This window comes from Struthio camelus, chromosome 14 (assembly GCF_040807025.1).
Source record: "Struthio camelus isolate bStrCam1 chromosome 14, bStrCam1.hap1, whole genome shotgun sequence".
Taxonomy (NCBI): Eukaryota; Metazoa; Chordata; class Aves; order Struthioniformes; family Struthionidae; genus Struthio; species Struthio camelus.
In genome coordinates, this window is record NC_090955.1 from 3104078 (window position 1) to 3125327 (window position 21250).

The window sequence follows — 21250 nt, forward strand, 5'->3', positions numbered from 1 at the left end:
GGAACTATGAAATGTAACAATCAAATCTGGAAAAGAGGGCATTTTCTAAAAATGATCATCTTGACATTGATTCTGTTTGTTTTCCCTCACCTAGGGTGATCAACTGGCCAGCATGGCCTGGTGTGGTGTTTTCTTGTCACCAATTCATTGCTTTGCTAGGTGAGTAATATGTTGTGTTTGCAGTGTATTCCCCGTGGGTTGGAGAGGGTCAGGTCACCGTTGCTCTCGGAAGCGTCCAAATCTGGCATGGCGTGCAGATCGTATTGATTTGTCCAGCTGCATTGTGTTATAGAGCGCAGCCTTGCAAAGAAGGAAGTTGCTCCTGCAGTCTTAGTGAGTGTAAAAAAAAAAAATGCCATGTCATTTAGCAGATGCAGTGCCAGGGTTTTATAGAGTGCAGTTCAACTCTTTCAAAATGCTGCTGAAGGACACCTGAGCTACCAGTTCTGTGCGCTCTCGGATGAAGGAAGCCCTGCACACTGGGTTTGTTGTCAGGCCGTGGTACAGAGCATTTATTACTTTGGCTCATGTAGAAGGTAGGGGTCTTCTCTGAGTTTGCACAAGTCTGTCTGTAGCTGAAAGTGAATGATTTGCTCGTTAGTGGTTCAGAAAGGTCTGCCTACTCGTACAGGGTGAGACAGCTTGGGCGTTTCTGTGTGGTGACACGCACTGGCTCCAGCCCACGCTTGAGAGCCTCAGAGCTCCTTCGAGGTGGTCCAGAGGACGCAGGAGCATGAACATCTGCAACTGTCATGAGAAAACTTTGCGGCTCTTTTGTTTTGTTTTATTTTTGCTTGTTGCTCTTGCCAAGCAGACGTCCTGCTTTCAGGTTGGTGCACGCCACATGACAGAGGTGGAGACAGAAGTCAGTGGCCAGCCTGAACCTCTTTCCTGTCATTAGGTCTTCCTTTTTTCAGACATAACTTGTTAGTTCTGGTAAACTCAAGTTTAATTCCAGCATCCTGTTGTAGTCTCCAATTTTTACTTGCTTTGCACCTCCTGGAAGGTGTTCTCTGAGACAGAAAATGCAGCGCAAGATTTCAGCAAGTACGTCAGTTTTCATTTATGAAGAAGAAACAATACAGTGCTATTTCAAAGGGAAATAAGTATTCACTTCTCTGCTTTCCTGAACTCGTCCCTAGGAGTTTGCATCCCAGTCGCTTAAACTCGTTGTGCGTTGATTCTGGTCCCGGGGCCGCGTACGGCGCAAGGACTGCCCGGCCGTTCCCGTTCCTGGCCGCAGTTTAAGTCAGCACATGCACTGCTGAGGGTCTCGCCGGCCGGGGGCGAGCACGAACAGTCTGGCCCTCGAGCGGGCGAGCTGCAGGGCTGCTGCCAGGCGAAACCTTTGCAGCCTGCGTTTTCTGGTGGTCCACGGAGACGTTGTGCAAGCTCTGTGAAACTGCAAAGCTGATTTCCTGAGCGTTTGGCAGGGGCGTAGGTAGACACGGGGAAAGGTGTGTGCATCTTGCGCTGCCCCGTATTTACGAAGCAACGTTTGTTTCACAACGTTATGTTCTTTTGTCCTACTTTGTTCTGAAAGAAAATACATACGGGGCTCTGAGGAGGAATTTTACTGAAGGTAGTGTAGTACGGCGGGCCTAGCGTATCTTGCCTTTCCTGGCTGAAGCACTTGCAGTTCACCTTCCTCCAAAAGAGTCATTTCTTATCGCTGCCAAGCTCCACGTTTTCCTTAAGAAACAGGGCCAGAACTGCTCTGCCTCCATAGGAGCAAAGAACTCCGTTTTCCGATTTTTTTCTGATAACAACTTCTGTCATGCAAGACCAGAATATTTAGAAATACGACCACTGTTTCTGTAACGAGCTGTAGCGATTCTCTTCTCGTGCTGTGCACGGGGAGAGGAGAGCATCGCCCTGATGCGAGGCGCGGAGCGCCGGGCCACCGGGCGGCTCTGCACATAGGCTTGAGACCAGTTTCATACCAGCCTGACTTTGGTCAACTGAGCTATTTTACAGCAGAGACGGCATCTTCTAGTGGGAAAAGCTCTACGGCCCTGGAGATAGGTGTCCGTTCAGTTTGCCCTTAATATGCATGACCATGTTTCTGAGTCCCAGTTCTGTCTATTTGATCTAGTTGAACTGTTTGGAACAAGGATTAGACTTTACTCTGAGTTTTTATGTTCTAGGATAGGTTAAGACAACAGAGTCCCAATGTTAGATGAGCATGAAATACTAACTTCTACCAAATCCTCCAGCAGAGTTAATTAAATCAAATCTTAAGTCCTAAAACTTTATCCTTTCTCCAAAATAATTACCCTGTAGTGTCACCATCAAAGCCATATTGTTCATTGTCAAGAAATAAGGGAGCGATTCTTGGATATGACAATTTGAGAAGTTTCTAGCTAGGTTAGTGGTAGCCCTTTTTTGCCCAAGCTGTAGCACAAAGCAGATTCTCATGCTCTGAATTATAAAATCACTAAACAAAATGGAAATGTTGATGCTTTGTTATTGATTTTGTTCTTCACTGCTGTGGAGCAGTACTACTGGGAGCTGCTGTAATCAGACTACTTTAAAACTTACTCACAGAATGAAGTGCTTAATTTACCCTTCCTTTTTCCTTTCCCGGAGCGGTACGATATCCAGGTATCGCCTGCGTTTCTTGTAGAACAGGCTTTCTCTTCTTGGTCTTCCCAATGTGTTCGTGTAGTTCATTTCTTACCCCTTCCTGTGATTTAAAAAAAAAAAAAAAGGTGAGGTTTATCTCCTGAAGTAATTGTTCATCTCCATTGTAGAATCAAACAGTTAGTATTTTTTTAACGATATAGTTCAGATTTCTGGAGATGCATATTAAAAACTGTATTTACTAAACATTCGCCTAAAGCTCACTATACTATCGAGTCACAGATACGTCTGCATACGCCCTCTACGTAGCTGTGATTTAAGTCAAACAGCCTGATGCAGTTAAATTGAGAATTTTGGGAAATGTTGCATGTTGAGTGATACGTTCTCTCATAACCTTTGAATTTGAATGGCTTCTTTGGCTGGATTTCTTCACTGCTCCCCCTGTTTGCATCTGATCAGTTCAGGCGTGAAATGATGCAAAACCAAAATGGTAGGTTACTCCATCCACCTACCCCTCATCTGCGCTGGGGAGAGTGATTGCAGTAAGCACTGCGGAGAAATAATAATTAGGCCTTAATTGCCCCTGATTAGTCATGTGTGATGTAACAATGCTAGCGGTAATTTCAATGGGCAAGGTGTCTGAGGAAACAATTCCCCATCGTTAATCAAAGGTGTTTGTGAGGCTGGAAAGGATCCCGCTCCGCCTGGGAGGAGCGTGGGAGGGAGGGAGGTGCCGCCGGCTCCTGCACCGTCGCCAGCCGGCTTGGAGCTACCGGGAGAAGGCAGGTGGAGATCCCACGGCCTCCGTCCCCGGGGACGTCCCCAGGGATGTCCCACGCTGGCTTCGGGGAGCCGGGTGAGAGCCCGGGCGATGGGCCGGTAGCCGTTTCGCTCGCCGGCGGTGGCCTGGCTGGAGGGACTCCAGTTCCCTGCTGCTGCTTCCTCTGTTGCGCTGCAGGTCACCGCGCGGCTCCTTTTCTGTCACTGGAAGCGCAAGCCCGGCTCCTCCGCAGCTGATAAGAGCCATCTTGAAGTATAGTTGTGTTGCGCTTCCTGGGCAGTGCTGAGGAGCGCGTTTCCTGCATTTCCCCTGTGCTCTTTTTTGTGTTCTGCTCACATATCCCTGTTCAAATTTATATTGAATTTGGCTCTCTGTCCTCTTGAGCTCATGGTGGATAGCTGAGCCTGAAGAAAAGCAAAACATTTGGACCAGGACTAACTATGGCATAAACATTTCCCCTGCCAGGAGTCACTGGCATATCATTAGGTGCTTACCCTAATATTTCTGCCAGCTCCTTGCAAGAACGTACCCTTGGATGATCCGTAGCCGCTCGATATGGGAGGCAGATGCCTTTCAAAGGAGCAACATTTTTAATCTCAGGCCAAGTTTATGCCCCTCCTTGCCCTTGGTGCGCAGGGAGCTGGAGCGCAGGCAGGAGGGGCAGCGTGCCCGGCGGCTGGCTGCAGCCAGCGGTAGGGAACGGCGGCTCGCGGTTGTGCCCGAGTCGGGAAAACGAGTTCTGGAGGACGAGGCCCGTCCCAGCGGTGCTGGCGCCTCGAAGCGTGAAGGGTTTGCTCGTCTCTTTCTCGTTGCCATTGCTCAGTGCTTGTGTTGGCGCGTCACGGCGCGGCGTTCTGGTGATAGGACCGTCTCTTCCCCCAGGGTGACATGTCCCGGCTGCGTTTGCCGCCCTTGCTCAGCGGCAAGCAGCTCTGAACCCGGCCCTTCCCTGCAGCCTTTCCCTAGCAGCAACCGCTGGATGGCTAGAAACGGAATAAGGAGGTTTTGCTGACTTAGCTGGACGGGAGCAAATCTTGCTACTTGCGTCTCATAATCTGGCTAGTGGGTTTATAATGATGTACTTACTCTAGCACCTAAAGTAAATGAATTACGTTAAGTCTCTGCCCGTGGCCATAAATATGATAGCTTGTGTGAACTGAGGTAATTGCATGCTTTATATATATGTTTATCCTTACTGCGTTGCATACACAGTGTGCATTGTGTCAAAAAAGATGATAAAAAGCAGCCATAATATTCCTGAGCTGCACACATCTTTCTACTTTATGCCTGGGTCTCTAAGTTATGTTATGCGAAGTTAGCTGCAGTAGGTTTAATATAAATTATGAAATGTCAAGGAGCATTAATTGATAATTTCTGAGGCCTTCGTCACTAAATACCAATGCAATTCTGAAACCTGTCTTTGCAAGTGTAATATATGGAAAATCATGCTTATTCGTGAATAGCTTATATAACTTGGAATTAATTATATGGTAGCTAGAAGTATCTATTACAGTTAGTTCTTCTTATAAAATAAAGAGCCAAAAATAAAGTTTCATGTAAGGGAACTACTGAGGTGGGTATTCAGCACTTTAGAAAACCCGGCCACATCATTTTGTGTGTAAATATTGACTTACTAACCTAATTTTGGACCCGCTTTTGGCAGCGAAGTGGCCTACATAAGAGCGCTTAGCAGCAGCAGCTTCTCCGGAGCTGGGGACGAGCGTGGCAGAGGGGAGCGGAGGCGGGAAGGCAGCAGGGTCCCGGCCTGGGGAAGCTGCCCGCGCGGGTCGCGCTCCTCCGGCAGTAACCCCCCTCTGCGGCTAGCCCTGAGGAAATTGGGGGGGTGGCAGAAGAAAGAGCCGACCCGTGGAGCTCGTTCGTTAGGCCCGACACGAACGTGCCCGTTCCCGTCGGGGCGGTGGGGCGACCTTCCTTGCTTTCAGCCGCTCCTCGTCCGCGGAGCGGCAGCGACGCTGAGCATCCCCGCCTTAACCAGGCGAACCAAACTCGGGAAGCATCGTTTATGTGAATAATTAGAAAAGGGTTGGCGGGTTCCTTTGCCTGGCCTGGCCTGCAGTGTGATCACCGTTTCAGCTGGGAGTCTTCACCTTCATGGGCCCGTTCAGACGTGCTCAGGTGAGTATTAACTATTGATTAATATAGGCCTGGCTGATACAGAATAATTAGCTTCTTCTCCGCTCCTTTATCCCATCCGTCAGGAAAGTGTTGACACCTCGAGGAGCAGCTTGCCTTCTCCCCTGCTCCGCTTACGCCGCTTCCAGCAATAAGTGCGGGCAGCTTTCTCCGAGCGCCGCGATGGGCCAGGTCCATCGCTCGGGGGGACGTTATTGCCTGCCTACACAAAGTCAAGTAAGGCGGGAAGATAAAATTCTAAAGCGTGTATTGATTTTTCTTTAATGCGTTGTTATTTCTTTTCCATCGCTAAAATATTTGCTTTATCTGATACATTGTGGTATAAGAATATTCCCAGAAAATGATGTACGTAATGTTATTCTCATCCGTAGATGTACTGATATAAAATGAAGGATTGCCTGTAACTCGCTTAAGGGAAGTTGGTGCCGGCGCAGGGTTTCCCTGGCTGCTGGAGCCGCCGGAGACACCCCGTCCGGCACGGGAAGCTTTTGCCGAGGGATCGGTTGTGTTACTGAATAGACCTTCTTCCCTTTCATGTTTTTCTCTTCTCTCTTTTCCGCATATCTGCTGCTGAAACTTGGGGCCCGTCTTCCCATCTTCCGCCGCTCAGGAGTCTCCCGGCAAACGCCGCGCGTCCCCGGGGGCACGTTTCTCCGCGGCAGGCGGAGGCTGTCGGTGCCGCGGCGCGGAAAGGCTTCGCCGGTGCCCCGGGCGAGCGTAGGCTGCCGCGGTTTCCACCGAGGTACGGCCAGGAAAACGCTCCATGCAAGTCGGCTTGATTAAGGAGGCCAGCCGTGCCTCTGCCACGGAGCAGATCGATCCCCTCCTGGACAAACCAGCGCGGTTCAAGCCGGGGAATAAATCCGGGCAGGCTGAACGAAGGGGTGCACGCCCGCGCAAACCCGCAGGCCTGTGCTGCAGGAGAGCTCCGGGAACGTGGGGATGAACATGGCAAGAGAGAAGCAGAGGGCAAAGATGTAGATCGCCAGATCTATGAGAAGGAGCAGCCATCGGTTTAACATAAGTTACCAGCAATTCGTGGCTGACACCTAAAATGAAACGTGCCTGCTACACAAGTGTGCAGAGATACCAGCGTGTGCGGAGCCACTGCTTTAGTGGTCCCTGTCTTGTGCAAGGGACACTGCAATGGTTTTACTCAACGGTCATCAAACCCAGGAACAGGTTGCCCAGAGAGGTTGTGGCATCTCCATCCTTGGAGACGTTGAAAACCTGACCAGACACAGTCCTGGACAACCTGCTCAAGGTGGCCCTGCTTGAGCAGGCGGTTGCACTGGATGATCTCCAGAGGTCCCTGCCCACCTCAGCTCTTCAGTGATTCTCTCATCGATGAAAATAACTTAGGGTAGCATCTACTGCACTGTGTTAGTGATAGTACAGACGTACTGTAGGAGATAGTCACTGTCATGAAAAGCTCCCCAGAACGGGGAAGACAGTGAGGAAGGATGAGGAGGTGAAGGATGGAAAGGTTTCCTCTAAATTAAATGCTTCCGTAAGGTCAACGTCAAAAATAAGACTAGAAACCATTGCATCACTTCCCAGCCTAGTGCTTGTTCCCCTGAACCACACTGCCGTTGTCTTTGTCTTTGTCTTTGTGCTCTGCCATGCCCTGCTTCTCCCTTCCAGCTATCGCACAGGAACCAGCTGGAAGATAAGCCTCTTGCTGCACAGGATCCGTCCAGATCTCCTCAAGTGCTTTGTAATTGTGACTCTCTCCTTTTTTTTTTCTTAACTTTTAGCATTTAACAGCAACATGGACATTTTGGAAGGTGCTTTCCTCCCCCGTCTGGTGCCACAGATGCTAGCTGTCTTTGCCTCACAGTCAGAGGCGAACTGCAATGACTCAAGGCAGTCGCAAGGAGAGCACGTCGGCATGAGACCATGGGAAGAGCTTGCTCAAGCTGAAATTCTCCAGGCTTTTTTCAAAACAAGTCAGACAGGTATGGACCTAGCAGGACATAAGTATTATTCAGGTGCAGCCTACACACATATGCAGACTGCTACTTCCCATGTACCTGAAATCTTCCCACCATGATCATCTCCCAGACCTACACTATAATGGGTTTTAGTTTTATATACAGTACCAGTAATCATTTTGTCTTGTCCTGCTTGAAACATAAACAATGCTTTAACCCATCTGCGAAGCAACCGCTTCAAATTAAATTTTGTGATAAAAACAAATGAAGCGTAATTGAGAAGAGACAAGACAAACTTGCCCTGAGAAAAGGATGACAAGAAATTCATTGTGACAATGGTGCAATGTATATTGTTGCTCCCCACTACACCAAATGTTCCTACTGTCTGTAAGCTATGAGTATGAGCTGCAGACTATGCTATAATTAGTCCAGCTTGCTGCTCTTATTGTAAACCTTAAAACCTTTCTATCCCTTCCATGTGAGACCACTTCTCTAAGATCTTACACATGCTAATGCAAGAACAGGCCTATCAGGAATTAAGCGAAGATGTACTGACACGTGTTCTCGGAGACACTGCTTAAAGAAAATGCATTTTACAAAGATATTTAGATGCTTACTGCAGACATGAATATTGCAGAACATGCAGCCTGTCTCTAGTGGGTTGCCTGACCATGAAATTTCCCATGAAATGTGAATCTATTGTTTATCATGCTAATTAATAACCCAGCAAAGTTTATTTAAGGGTCACTAGAAAGCACAAAGAAATATAATAGTAAGTTAATGGAAAAGAATTCAAGAGGTTATAGGGCTTTTTGATTATTTAGAATAATATTGTTCCTGATATTTAGAAAATTTCCTGAGAAACGTATTAAATAAATAAGAGAGATGAAGGAATGTTTCAGTATAACTTAGTGTGAAGATAGCTTTCAGAATTTATTTTATTGACAGACTTTTGCAACAAATTCCTATAATTATTGCATTTCAAATTTACAGGTTTTGATAGCAAAATGAGAAATAATAGCTACAAACGTCCTTTGAAATACTGCACAGAACACTGTTCTTTAAAGTACTAGGTGGCCTTCAAATGCTATTGACTACTTCAAAGAACAGTATTCTATACAATATTTCTATTCAATATTTCTGAGCAGTTTTCTATGTATGTTGCTGACAGTTGAGTCATGTTTTACACAGTGTAGAAATATGTTCTTCAAACTGACAAAATCGAGGTATTGATACATTTCAAATACTAATGTATATTGGTATATTCCAAATACTGAAATATTGATTATATATTCAAAAATTGTAACAAATATTGCATTGGGTAGAAGTTTAATGCAATGTTAAGTTAATTCGATGGTTCAGGAGGTTGCTCAGAAGCTTTCCATATTCCAGGACTTACTAAAAAAAAATTGATAGCTAACTGGTGTCATTGTTCTAGCTCTTCATTGCTTTGTACTCCAGTTCTTTGGAGGACTGCAGGTCACTAGGTACGGCTAATCATAAGCAAGGGAGGAAGATCATAAGTGAGGTCCTGTAGGGAGTGACTAAGTTAAAGCTATTTTTTTTCTGTTGAGGACTAGAAAAAAAGGAAAATATTGGCAACTAAGATAGGATAACTTAAGCAGTCACCAAGTGAGGTCGGGGAGGAACAAGCACAGCCCAAGAGGAGCCTGAAGGGCGAGTACTGGAGAGCTGCCGTCCGCACCGATCGCAGGTGGAGGTGGGTCTGTTAGACACACAGGAACGCCGGAGGGAGATCCCAGATTCAAACTTTTTTAAGGGGAAGTGACAGCGAAAATAAAGTAGGCTAATGTTGACTGGCCTGCAGGCAAAAGTCCTTGCAGTGCTGTGGAGCAGCAACAGGTTGTAGGAGAATGCAAGTCTTCTCCCCACAAACAGGAGGCCCCATCCTGTCAGACCTGAGGTCCATAAAAACAGGTGTCCAAAGTTGGTAAGTGCCGAACGACCCCACTGGAGAGACGGAAGTTCCTCCTTGAACACTATAAAAGAAATCAGAAGATAGGAGAAAATAATCCTTCCTTCCTTCACCACTTCTTGCCATATTATCCCTCCAGCTCTTTTTGTAGCTTGCCAGCTCAGTGCTGTCCCTGCCACTGCTTTCACCTCGCGCTTCCCTGTCATCGCGTACGGAGCAGAGCATACCCTGGACACTGCTCGGGAAGGAAGCAGCGTGATGGCAGGTTCTTGCAGCGGCTGGACAGTAGGACCTGCCACCGTATCCAACATTCGCATCGACTACAGCTCCGTGTCTCCCAACTTCCCGTCCTTAATACGGAATCTAGGAAAAAAAAAAAAAAAAGAAAAGTTAGATAAACCTCCTGAGCAGTGACTGGTGCAGTAGCATTGGTAAACCGAACGCAACATCGAGTCGTATGGATTGTAGGAAGCGCTGAGCAGGAGTCATATTTGTAATCGCCATGGCCAGGGTAGGGCTGAAGCGGAAGCAGAAGCCAGCTCTGGCTGGCGACAGGAACTGTGTGCTGGAATCGCACTGCAGGAGGGCTACGAATTGTAAATTCAAGCATGCAAGGGATTAATTGCCAGCAGGTGTCAAAGATGAGAAATTTCTCTCTGATCTGAGCAGGGGGTAGCTTTGTGTATTTTCTTTTTATTGTTCCATTTTTACCGTTGTCCATTAGAACATGAAATGAGCCTTCATTTGGAGAAATAGGATAAATAATTCTGCCGCTGTTTCAGAAAAGAAAAAAAGCGATTTGCCAGTGCAAGTCTTCAAAGGGGAGAGACTGTTAATTAGGAAATTATTACATGAAAAAATGTAATTGTGGGGGCCAGGCAGTTCTTACAGGCTAGCCTGTAATTTTACAACCTGCCCTCAGTAAACAGCTGTACATGATCTGCCCCAGCAATTTCCTTGGGCTCCTCTCCTACCCGCACTGTAGGAAAATGAGTGAGCGTAGGCAATTAGCGGAGGTGGCAACTGCCAAGCACCTCCCAGTCATCACCAATTCCTTGTCCGCTTCCTTGTGGCAGACTTTATGGGGCAATACCCGCTGTTTTCTTCATTTCCACAGCCAAAGCCTCTGTCTGGTGAAGGCGGAGGGGGACGCCAAGCGCCCTGCGTGCCGGGGAGCTCCTTTACCCCGGGAGGTGGATGCACGTGCAGCCGGAGCAGGAAGCCGGGCCGCCCGCGCCGCTCCTCGGCCGAGGCGGGAGGCCGTGCAGATCCTGGCTAAATGCTTTAATTAGGGGCCCGTCCCCCCAGGCTCCCTGGAGAGAGCAAACGGAGAGCAAACGGAGCAAATGGAGAAGGATACCGGTTAGAAGGTGATTCTTGATTCTCCCCTCCATGCACACTGCCCCCCGCCCCCGCCAAGATCTAAATTGCCCTTTTTTTTGTTGCCTTTATAGGGAATGTAGGCAAAGCGGTTTCCGTAAGTGCTGGACAAGTGCAGGGCATTTACTCTGCCGGGAGGGTGACCCAGCCTGCACTTATGCAGCACACCAGGGTATTCGTGAGGGGAGCTGCATGCTGTAAATTCATCCTTGCTTGGCTCCCCATCGCCACGCGGACAAATCCCGGTAAGCCCTGTAATGAGCTAGCCCTAGGCATGACGAAGCACATCGAGTCGGTCTGGTACTGGTTTGCACTATCAATCAGACCCAGGATCACAGCAGGGAAATCCAAGTTAGAGAGGAGGAGCTGGAAACGCAGCTACGCTTACAGATTCTCAGGACACGTACTAAATATATCCTGTCAATCAATGTATGTGAAAGAAAAGTCGTGGCACCATTGTAGCAATGGAAAAGCAAACGGAGCTGTAACAAATAATTAACTCCCCGGTAAGGGCCGATGTCGGCTGACTGGGCTGTTCCACTATATGTGGTTCCTTTGTATGAAAAAAGTGTTGCTGGGTGTTATAAAGCAGTGTGACTTTAGGAGTTTAGCTCTTACTCTCAACAGGAGCTGCTGTTGGGGCAAACCAGTAATTCGGAACTGCTCTGCAACATTTATATTGGTGAAAATGGAGAGCTTTACACAGAGAGTGGAGCTTTCAGGATTATGTAAAAAATAAAATTAAAAAAAGCCTCCAGCCTTGCATGGCTTTGCAAGCATAAGGTTGCTAGCCCACACACCCCATAAAAAGCCAACACGTTGTTTTTAAATTAACACCCAGCTCCTTGCCAAAGGAAACAGAAGAAACAAGCAAGTCATCTAAGTTTCCCTGCCTCTGATCTCCCAACAGGCTGCTTCAGCTGAGTATCACAAGCAGCTGCCTGTAAGGAAGGACATTTATCCTGCGCAGAAGAAACATACTTATTATGCGCATCTGCTGAACAGTAAGTCTTGACTAACCATCCAAGAAATGAGAGATCCCTGTGCTTTCTGCATGCCTTCTGTTAAAGAAAGACTGCAGATCTGTGACTGACAGATTTAGGAAACAGAAAATGCTCAAATGTTGTGTTTTGTGGCATTTTCCAGTTTTCCTTTTTTCCATAAATATCATTGCTGGCACTTGTGAAATGTCCCTAGCAATGAGTCCATTGTATCCCAAGACATGAAGGAAGAGCTTTTAATGCTTTTAACGCTTTTCCCTCTACTAAAACACTTTCTTAATGGTGTTATGGAAATCTATTCATTTTGATTTTGGTCTTTTAAGTAATTAAGGACAAACTGAAGATCAATGCGACAAGATTTTTCTCTACTTGATTATTCGTTCTCTAGAAGATGAACCTTAGATGAGTTGCTTTCCTCTGAGTATGTATGTTGAACAATATCTTAATCCTCTGAAACGGCAAATAGCCTGCCTTTGGACTTTGCTAAGTCTCTATACCTGTTTTGGACCATGTCAATACCTGTCAATAAAGTGAAGTAAAAGCACACATGATTAACTGAAGCGCAGAGAAAGCTATAATGGGCATTTGACATTTTGACAGCTTCTCCCCACTGTCCTTGACGTCATACTCCGAAGTCTTCTGCAAGCCTAACCAAGTGATTCCTCTGGTGGGTATCTTGCAGAGTCCATTTTCCTGAGCAGAAGAGCTAGGCTTCCATCTTTATTGGCTTATTTTCCTTTATTGCGGTAAAAGAAACATGCAGCTAAGGAGAATTTGAAGTCACTGGCAGAAAATAAGGCAGCAAAATCAGATGAAAGCAATTGGAGAAACTATAAAGGTGCAAGCAGTGGATGGAATAGTAATGAAGGAATTAGATTAAAAGATGGGGAATATGTATCACTTTGAAGAGTAAAAGGTAAGCAAAGCAAAATGCCCAGTGAGCGTCCCAGTGACGGTATCCCAGCAACAATAAATTCTGCTGGTAATAGAGCAGGCTGAGAAAATGCCAAGGACTGTCAGTTATCTAATGTCTTGCCAAAAACACGCGATCAGTGGTGCCATTCTGTAATGTTCAGCGTGTTGCTTAGGTATGTATGACTTTTATGCAGCAACTGCTGCCAAGAAAATTATTGAAAGTCGACAGACAGTACTGACGATCTGTGTTACGGCCTTTTGAAAAGTACCGGTGGAGTGTGGGAGTTCATTTGACTTCCAGGTAAGCTGGAAGGTGCTGACAAAGAGGTCACCTTGCTGGCGTGGCAGCTTTGGGGTTATTTTTTCCATGCAGAAGTGATGCTGGCCTCCTAGCTTATCTGCTACCAGAAAAAAAGGAACGGGATGGCATGTTGCCACATGAGGCAGTTTATCAACTTAACAGGGCTGCACAGATTAAAGTAAATTGGAATTTCCTACAGATGAGCATCTACGTGGCAGTAACCAGTATCAAATAGAGGAAGGCTGATGCATTTCCTGAGGAGCCTGGGAGGAGAAACAACACTTATGCAGGTGTACTTAGGTGTTCTGCCAGTGTAAGGAAAGAAACTCATAAATAGTCAGATGTCTGAGAAAAGTCTGAACGGAGGAGCAATAGCCATCAGTAATGACAGACATTTGAATCAGATGGGTTCCCAGTTCTAGAAAAGGGTATCAAAATCCTAAGTTTATTACTGATGGCACTGACATTTTTTTTTTCATTTTCTACTCGTGTGATCTGGTTAGTATGTCAACATGCTAAGGCAGGTGATAGAAGGATTTTAGAAAGAAAATGAAAAACTACATAAATGGTCTGGAACAGCAGCTGTACACTGGCAAGGAACATGAGGGAAAGTAAGAAAAACTGGAGATAATCCTGAGTGACAAGGGCTTTGTTTTTCCAGTTATCAGTAACACATGCTGGAAGGAGTCTGAGGAAATGGCAAATCACTGTTTCCACAGGCTTTCCAAATCACTGAGCCTTTTTTCCCTTATAGAATGCCCTAGACCAGATTTTAAAGGGACCTGCACACCAAAAGACCTTGATTAGCCTATAGAAAATTCACTGCTCTGCTATTCAAAATCTTACGCATCTCTAAAATCTGGAAATTGTGTCCTGTATTCTTCAGTTAGGGGCACCAAAGTGAATTCAGGAGATTATCGCATGGAGAATACGTGAATACCCATGTGAGTGAGTACTTCATAGATTTCTCCATACTGAAATTATCTCAGGCAGTGAATCATTTTTGGACTTTATATAAAGGTCATTTCAAGTTCCCCTGAACTTTTAAAGTTAGCTATTTAATAAAAAAAAGAAAAGAAAGAAAGAAATATTAGTGTAGATAAATGTCAGTCAGGTGAAATACCCTGAGAAACACTGCGGCGGGTCATGTCCCTTCCACGATCGCTTTTGGGGAAGAGCGCGTAGTCAGCAGCGTTCCTTTCCCTGGTGAGAGTTTGAAATTGAAATTCCGTCTCCCTCTTGCAGCGTCTTTAAAGGGAAGTCCGTTGCCCTCCTGGGCTCCCAGATTTTGTAACCGATCTCTCAGAAATGATGAAGCCGAAGTTCGGTCTCCGCTTCCGTTATAAATTAAAGCCCAAAGAAGGATGATCTGGACTGGCTGAAGGTGACTAGCTCTTTGCAGAAGGGAGACCTCGTCTGCCGTCCTGTCCCATCGTCTAGGGAGGTTACACCTGGGAGCGGGTAAAGAGGATGGGGCCAGACTCTTTTCAGGGGTGCCCAGTGCTAGGGCGAGAGGCAGCAGGCACCACCTGAAACGCAGGAGGGTCCGTCTGAACATAGGAAAAGCTTTTTTACTTTGAGGGGGACTGAGCACAGGAGCAGGTTGCCCAGAGAGGCTGTGGCATCTCCATCCTCAGAGATGCTCAAACCCAACTGGACGTGGTCCTGGGCAGCCTGCTCTAGCTGCCCTGCTTGAGCAGGGGTTGGACTAGACGATCTCCAGAGGTCCCTGCCCACCTCAGCTGTTCGATGATCCTTTCTGTGTGTCACACTTAATGAAAATAGATGACATATATATGTATATAATATGACTACATATATATAGTGTGTGCGTGTGTGTGTACGTGTGTGTGTGTGTGTCTGTATATGTAGGTGTATATATATGTATATATTCAGAGAGCACTGATCAGAACACTGCTGAAGGATTCAATTTCTCTGGGGACACAGAACACAGATCTTAATTTTCGCCCTCCCGGGAAGGCCGTGTGATGCTACGATATGCGCTGTGGTCCTCTTACAGGGATTCTGGTGCTGTGCTTCACATTGAATGGGTCCGTATTTCCAGTGAGACTTACTGAGAGCTCAGTTCAGCTCCGCATGATTCATAGCATCAGGATCCGGCAGGCTAATTCCTTCTGTATTTCCTTTTGCTGTCATTGCTTTTAGCTGCTATAGGAAGGCACGCTGAGAGGAAGAACACCAGTAAGGAACCATATGTGTCAAAAAACTGTAATTTAAAGCAACAGAATTATGTTTTCATTTATTGTTAGCATAATCTCAATTCCAGATGTGCAGATTTTTTTGGTCTCCAAATCTGTAATTAGTTTTTGCCAGAAATGAGAAATAGATTGGCTTTTCAACGGTGCTGCGCTCCAGGTCAGCTTGATAACATGGGAAATGGCAGACTAATGACAGTTTAACACCAATTAACAGACCACTTTATAATAGATTAGCATTCTGAGTCCATTCAGTTGATAATTACAATAATTAACTCCCTGAGCTTGCGTGCACTTTTGAACAGAAATTTGGCACTTTTATTTATGCTGAAGAAGGAAATGCACAGAATGGACGTGGATCATTTGAAGTATTAGAGTCGGTAATGATCATAAGTTTACCAAGCTTGAGCTTGCTCTTGAAATGTGCTTGCAAATGACAGACTGCTAGGTGGAGTCGTCTATACGTGACTGTATAAACGGCTGCTTCAGTATAAGCTAACCACAGCTGCGAGGAGAGGTTGAGAACTTAGCATGTTCCTGCAGTTCAGACAAGCTCTGAAAAGCATTTGTTCTACCAAATCTCTTCATCCTGCCTTCAAGATCCCTGGCTTCAAGTTGTTGGATTTCCCACATACTTAGGCCAGTTATTTTCAGGGTTTAGCACCATACAGCTGAAGTCAGATATTCAAATAGGTCCTTCCCTGTTGGGGCAAGAACCACGAGATGTGTTTTGCCAGAGGCAGCTCTGTTCTAATGCCTGCAGTCAGACGTTCGAAAGAGCTCAACATCCAGTGTGACCGGGTGCCCTAAATTCTTCTGGGGAATTCAATTTGGTCTTAAGTCCTTCAGCAAATGCACACTCTGCCGTCACGGTGGTTTTGGTGGGTGGTTTCTGGAGGGCTCCTGGCACCCCGGGGTTGTGTGTGGTTTTACAGCTTCTCTGGGGACCAGGCACAGAGCACGGAGATGTCCCTGTGATGGAGACCTGCTGCCTCTAGTGAGATCTAACCTGATCTCTGGTTACGTCGTCTCCATGGGTTGACGGTTGCAAGATCTCTGTTATAATTCTTAGATTACTGGTGACTTTGTGGGTCTCATTTAATTTCAATGTGGTGGCAGCTTCGACCTCCTCTCTTAAACACCGTGAAATCGCCTTACGAGAAATGCACTACGTGAGTTTTATTTATGGTTATTTCTTAACTATTTGGACAGATGACAAGGGAACTTTGCAGATGTAACTCGTTTGGGTATTTCTTCAGTTTGGCCCAGATTATCAAAATGAACCACTCGATATATCCCATACCAACCCTGGAGAGCAGGAACTCTAAGTCCCGCTTCGTTTGCAGTGTGGCACTCGTTATCATTAGGGAGCCAGGATCTGGCCAAGCAACAGAGAGGAAGGGGTTTAACAGAAATCTGGATTTTTAAACTGAAAATTTATTCCAGCGACCCTAGGGATGGACTGGTTTTGTCGGAATAGTTGGATACGTGCACTGTGCAGCACCCTCCATCTCGGCAGCCGGGCAAAACCGTAAGCTGTAGTGGCATTAGTGACACCACAACCATAAGTACGAAAGCCTTGACTTCTCCCGATATTGGCTCGCTGGGCTTTCGGTGCGGGGAGGGACAACGCTCTGAGCTGCGCGGTGGAGGCCCACGGAGGATCATGCGGAAGCGGTTTCCGTGTGGAGTAAAGTCCTCTCTTCTGTCCTCATGGCACTGCCTGGGGTGCTGCAAAACCCCTGGAGAAGCTGGGGGCAAAGCAGCTTCCGCTGCGCGCTGATCCCACCGGCGGAGCTGGGTCACCTGGCCTGGCACGCGGACCGTAACCTCAGCGCTCATGGGAGGGTGGGCGACTAGCTCCTGTGTCTCATGACTGCGGGAGAAACACCTTGTCACACTTGGGACTTCAAGTAGGCGGCTTTTATTTCTAGTGCTGAAAGGCACTCAGACTTTCCAAAAACTGCAGATGGGCATTTTTGACGTCACCAAGCCCATCTGAAAAAATTGCACGTTTGACCATCTCGACAGGAAACGGTTAGTGTTTGCTTAGTGACCGAGTTTCGTTGAGAGCTAATAGGTTAAAGTAAAAAACCAGTGACATGTATATACGGTGCCTTAGAAGAGCCCATTTCACAAGGTTGAAGACAATTTTGTGTTAAATCAACTGGGACAAAGAATTTGGTAGAAAAATTGGAGTAATTAGGAAAGCTGGCTAGAAATCTAAAATTCCACCGTCAAGAAGAGTAGCGGTAGGTAGCTTTAGGTAACCTCTGCCTTGTTCAGAGGATTAGAAACGCATTACCCCTCAACTTGACTGAAGAAGAGCCAATTCTATTTTTTTTTTTTCCTTTTCCTACATATTACAGGGCATTCGGTTTCATCACTTGCTGTTCAACATAAGGTAAACACCATGCTGATCCACTTAAAAAAGTAGCGTAATGTGCTCTGGGGTGGGGACATGTTTGAGAGCAGATGTTTGAGAGCACATCTGTTGGGCATCTTTGTTTTCACTCACTCTCAGCTTTTTAGAGCCTAATCTCTTTCTGTGATTGTTGTAAAGAATATTTTCTGTCCCAGTCGTGCCTCCGCCTGGTTTCCTCGTCAGCCGTGTTGCGGTCTCGGCAGCACGCGTCTGACTCCTGGCCCCGGGATCCTGCCCGCGGGCTGGAGGAACCCAAGTGCTTCAGGGGAAAAACGCACCATTTCTGGGGAGAAACTTGTGCCGTGGGACTGTGACTTGTCTGGCTGGTTAAGGAGTCAGGTTGATGGGCTGTAAAAGGCACCGCGTCGAGTTGTCCTCAGCAAGGAGGCTGGTCGCTGACGCAGAGGTGCTAAAACACCTAAAGAAACGATGGGGCCTTCAGAGATGCCTGAACTCGCCCGCTGCCCGGAGGACGGGACGGACCAGATCCCCGGGCAGGACCAGGCAGCCGCTGCGGAGCTGGCTTGCTGCGAGTCGCCCACCCATCCGGCTTGCCAGCGCCTAGCTGGTCATGCAGCAATGTTTTATTTGCTGTTCCCCAGGCCATATATCAAAAACCGCAATTGTTTGGGGTTTGTTTCCTGCGACGTGTAGGAAGAGGACAGATTTCAGACCTCTCGGAGAGGCCTCACCCATGATCGACAGCCTGCAGACAAGACCGTGTTTCTAACAAACGTCTTCATAATACTTAACATTCAATAGAGTAAAAGGAGAATAATGAGCACTGCAGCTATCCCAGGTTAGTAATTACCAGCGTCATGATTAATTTTCCAGAGCAATCCAGTCAAATGAGTCATTATTATCTCAATTCCTTAGCCAGGACTGATTGATTCTTTCTCCCTGTTGTGCCTAATTTCATATACTGTCTGAGCACAATATAGGGCTGTGGAGCAGTGTAATGTTAGTGCAGAGTAATTCTAAATAACCAAATCCCTTGCCTACAGCACTGCTTAGATCTGATGCTTTGTCTTACTTAATTGAAATAAATATCCCCATTCAGAGAGTCACATTATTTTAAAGATGGTTGCAACTATGTCAGGGAAAGAAAAATGTTATCAGAAGTGATTCATTTTAACGTGCCTTCTATAAACATATCTGTCACTGTCCTTCATTCAGCCCTGCTAAATAACTGTTTTGTTCCTACACAACGCAATATATGTTGCATTCAGTTAGTCCCAACAACTGTGCTGGTTTTGCAAATGAGTCGTTTGGTGCAAGGGTAAGTGTTGCTGTCCGTTTTGGGTGTGAGATGGTAGGCTACCCCAGCTCCTGCGTCGGTTGATACGCTCATCCCAACTGCAGCCAGTAAGCCGGGACGCACTCAGAAATATTAGTGAAACTGGTGAAGTGATGATCTATCCCCTGGCAAGGCAGGAGCGCAGCTTATGCTTAGTGCAGGGGAGAAAAAAATCAAGTGAATGGTTGTTATAGGTACTGTCTTTTGTAACGCGGTCCAAATACTCGAATCCTGCCACTTCCCGCTCCCCATCAAAGTCGCCCGAGTTCCCCTGAAGACACTGATTTACGTCAGCCCCGGATCTGGCCTGTGAGTTTAAATTTTATGTCTGTATTGGCACCTACCAGGAATTTCACATCGCTTTGAAGAAGCAGTATGGAATAGTCTGAAATAAGTACCGATAATCATCTGCATCTCATTTTAGCATGCCGCAGTGATTAGAAATGAGAAACAATTTACAAGGAAGAAATGTCCTGGTTATTTTTGATTGTGTGCGTTTTTTATTTTTTGGACAAGAGGCTAAACGTGATGCTTTTCAAGCCCTGGTTTATTTGCACTTTGTTTGCAGTCTTTTGTCAGCAGATCCAAGTATGAGGAAGTGTAGCCCAAGACTAGGAGAAGGCTCTTCATGGAAATAATCATGTTTCTAAATCCTTCAGAAACGGGAGAAAATAGAAAACGATGGTTTTTTCCATGGTGCAGAGGACTTGGTTTATCAAAGCCTTTAAGAGCCCTTTGGATGAGGTAGAGTGATTCCCTTTCCTTAAAGAAAAATGGAATCCCGCTTTAGCATTCCTCTTGGGCTGGCGTGGAGAGCAGGAGGAGGACACAGCGGCTGCTCTACAACTTGGACCTTTCAGCCTCCCAGACTTCAAACACTGTCGGCTTGGAGAGGAAAAAAGAGCAGACCGAAGCCCAGGGACAGCAAGCGGCAGCTGATGGCTGTAGCATTCGGCCTGTTTTTTGGGCTGGGGAGATACGATGGCAGCCTTGAGCTGAGCGCCCCGTGGGACTCGCAGCTTCGAAGTCTCGGTCTGCGTTGAAGGGGAAGGCGCGGGTGCCGCTTTGTCAGTGTAAGCAGCAGATAAAGTGGATGCCCACGGCATCTGCGCGCGCTTTAAGGCCCCTTCACGCTGCCAGACCAAGCGGGGCGAAGAGGCGTCGGTGCGAGCGAGCCTGGCTCGCCGGGCTCCTCTCGTCTTGCCGGCAGCAGTGGCGTTTCGCCGGCGCCGCTCGAAGCCTGCCGGCTGCGTTTCGCCCGTCGTCGGTGAGCGGGAGCGAGGCCGGCGGCTGAGGTGCAGAGCCCGAGCGCCGCGGCGTGCGAAGCAGCCCGGAGGCTGTTGGTTGCTCCCCGGGCGCCCAGTGACCGTCGGTGGTGGGGAGAGGTGAGGAGCACCCGGGTCGCTCCTCTGAGCACCTCTCGCCTCTGCGTTTCGAAAGCCGGCTTCGTTCCCCGGTGGCAGGCGAGTTTTGGTGCCGGACCGGCTTGTTTCTGCACTGCCCTTTGAGGATATCGGTGCAGGCTGCTGGCGATGGGACTGAGGAATTAAAAATACTGGCTTGGACGCTAAATAAATGAGGAACGTCCTGGGAAATGCCGGTATGTTGACCATCCAGCATTTGTTTATTCCCGCTGGTCATTTATTGAGGCACTTTCGTTTTAGTGTGTTACTGCTGGATTTAAAAAAAAAAAGTTATACTTTCCTAGCCTGTGAAAGCAGACCTTAACTGAACGCCTTGGACTTCTCTCAGCTGATGTGTTTGAATGTATAAATCAGGAGAATTGACCTAAGACGCCTGAGCTTTCATGAATTAAACTTTTTAAAGTAATTTAAAATCTTTTGTTTAGGACAAATTGTCGTTTCTGTCCTCAGTTCACCCAGCACAAGCTCCCTGCCTTTGATCAGAGGAAAATTAAGCCTTATTTGGAGTTACAAGGAGAGGTCCTGCTGACACGAGTGGCAGAGGGACTTTTTGAGACACTAGCCTCTATGTTTTGCTACTTGGGAAAACTGGGCAGTGAAAAACCATATCAGCCCCTTTGTTGGCAACTTCCCCCTGAGCCTGGTTGAGCCGTGTCGTCTTCCCTTTGGAGGCTCCAGCAGCTTGCCCTGGGTGGGTGGTGGGACGCCCTGAGACCTCGTGTTTCGCGCCTGAGCATCAGCCCCAGCCTTGATCTGCTCCTGCGTACAGCCCGCCCTGTGTCTTCTGCTCACGTAATGGAGTACATCGTGTCATGTTCCTCAAGATGTATCGCATAAAAGCTGTAAAATGTGTATTAAAATTTTATGATTTCCAGATTTTAATAGAAATACTTCATAACATTA

The 21250-nt window shown here is 46.9% G+C and overlaps 1 long non-coding RNA gene across 1 annotated transcript in view; it reads left to right on the forward strand.

The window, feature by feature from the left end:
* LOC138060968 (uncharacterized) overlaps positions 1-21250 on the forward strand; it is a 115763-nt gene that overhangs the window by 69574 nt on the left and 24939 nt on the right. Inside the window, exons 7-9 of the long non-coding RNA XR_011134486.1 lie at positions 7276-7476; positions 10506-10758; positions 11679-11772. This is a non-coding gene — a long non-coding RNA (uncharacterized lncRNA). The remainder of the gene's footprint in view (positions 1-7275; positions 7477-10505; positions 10759-11678; positions 11773-21250) is intronic.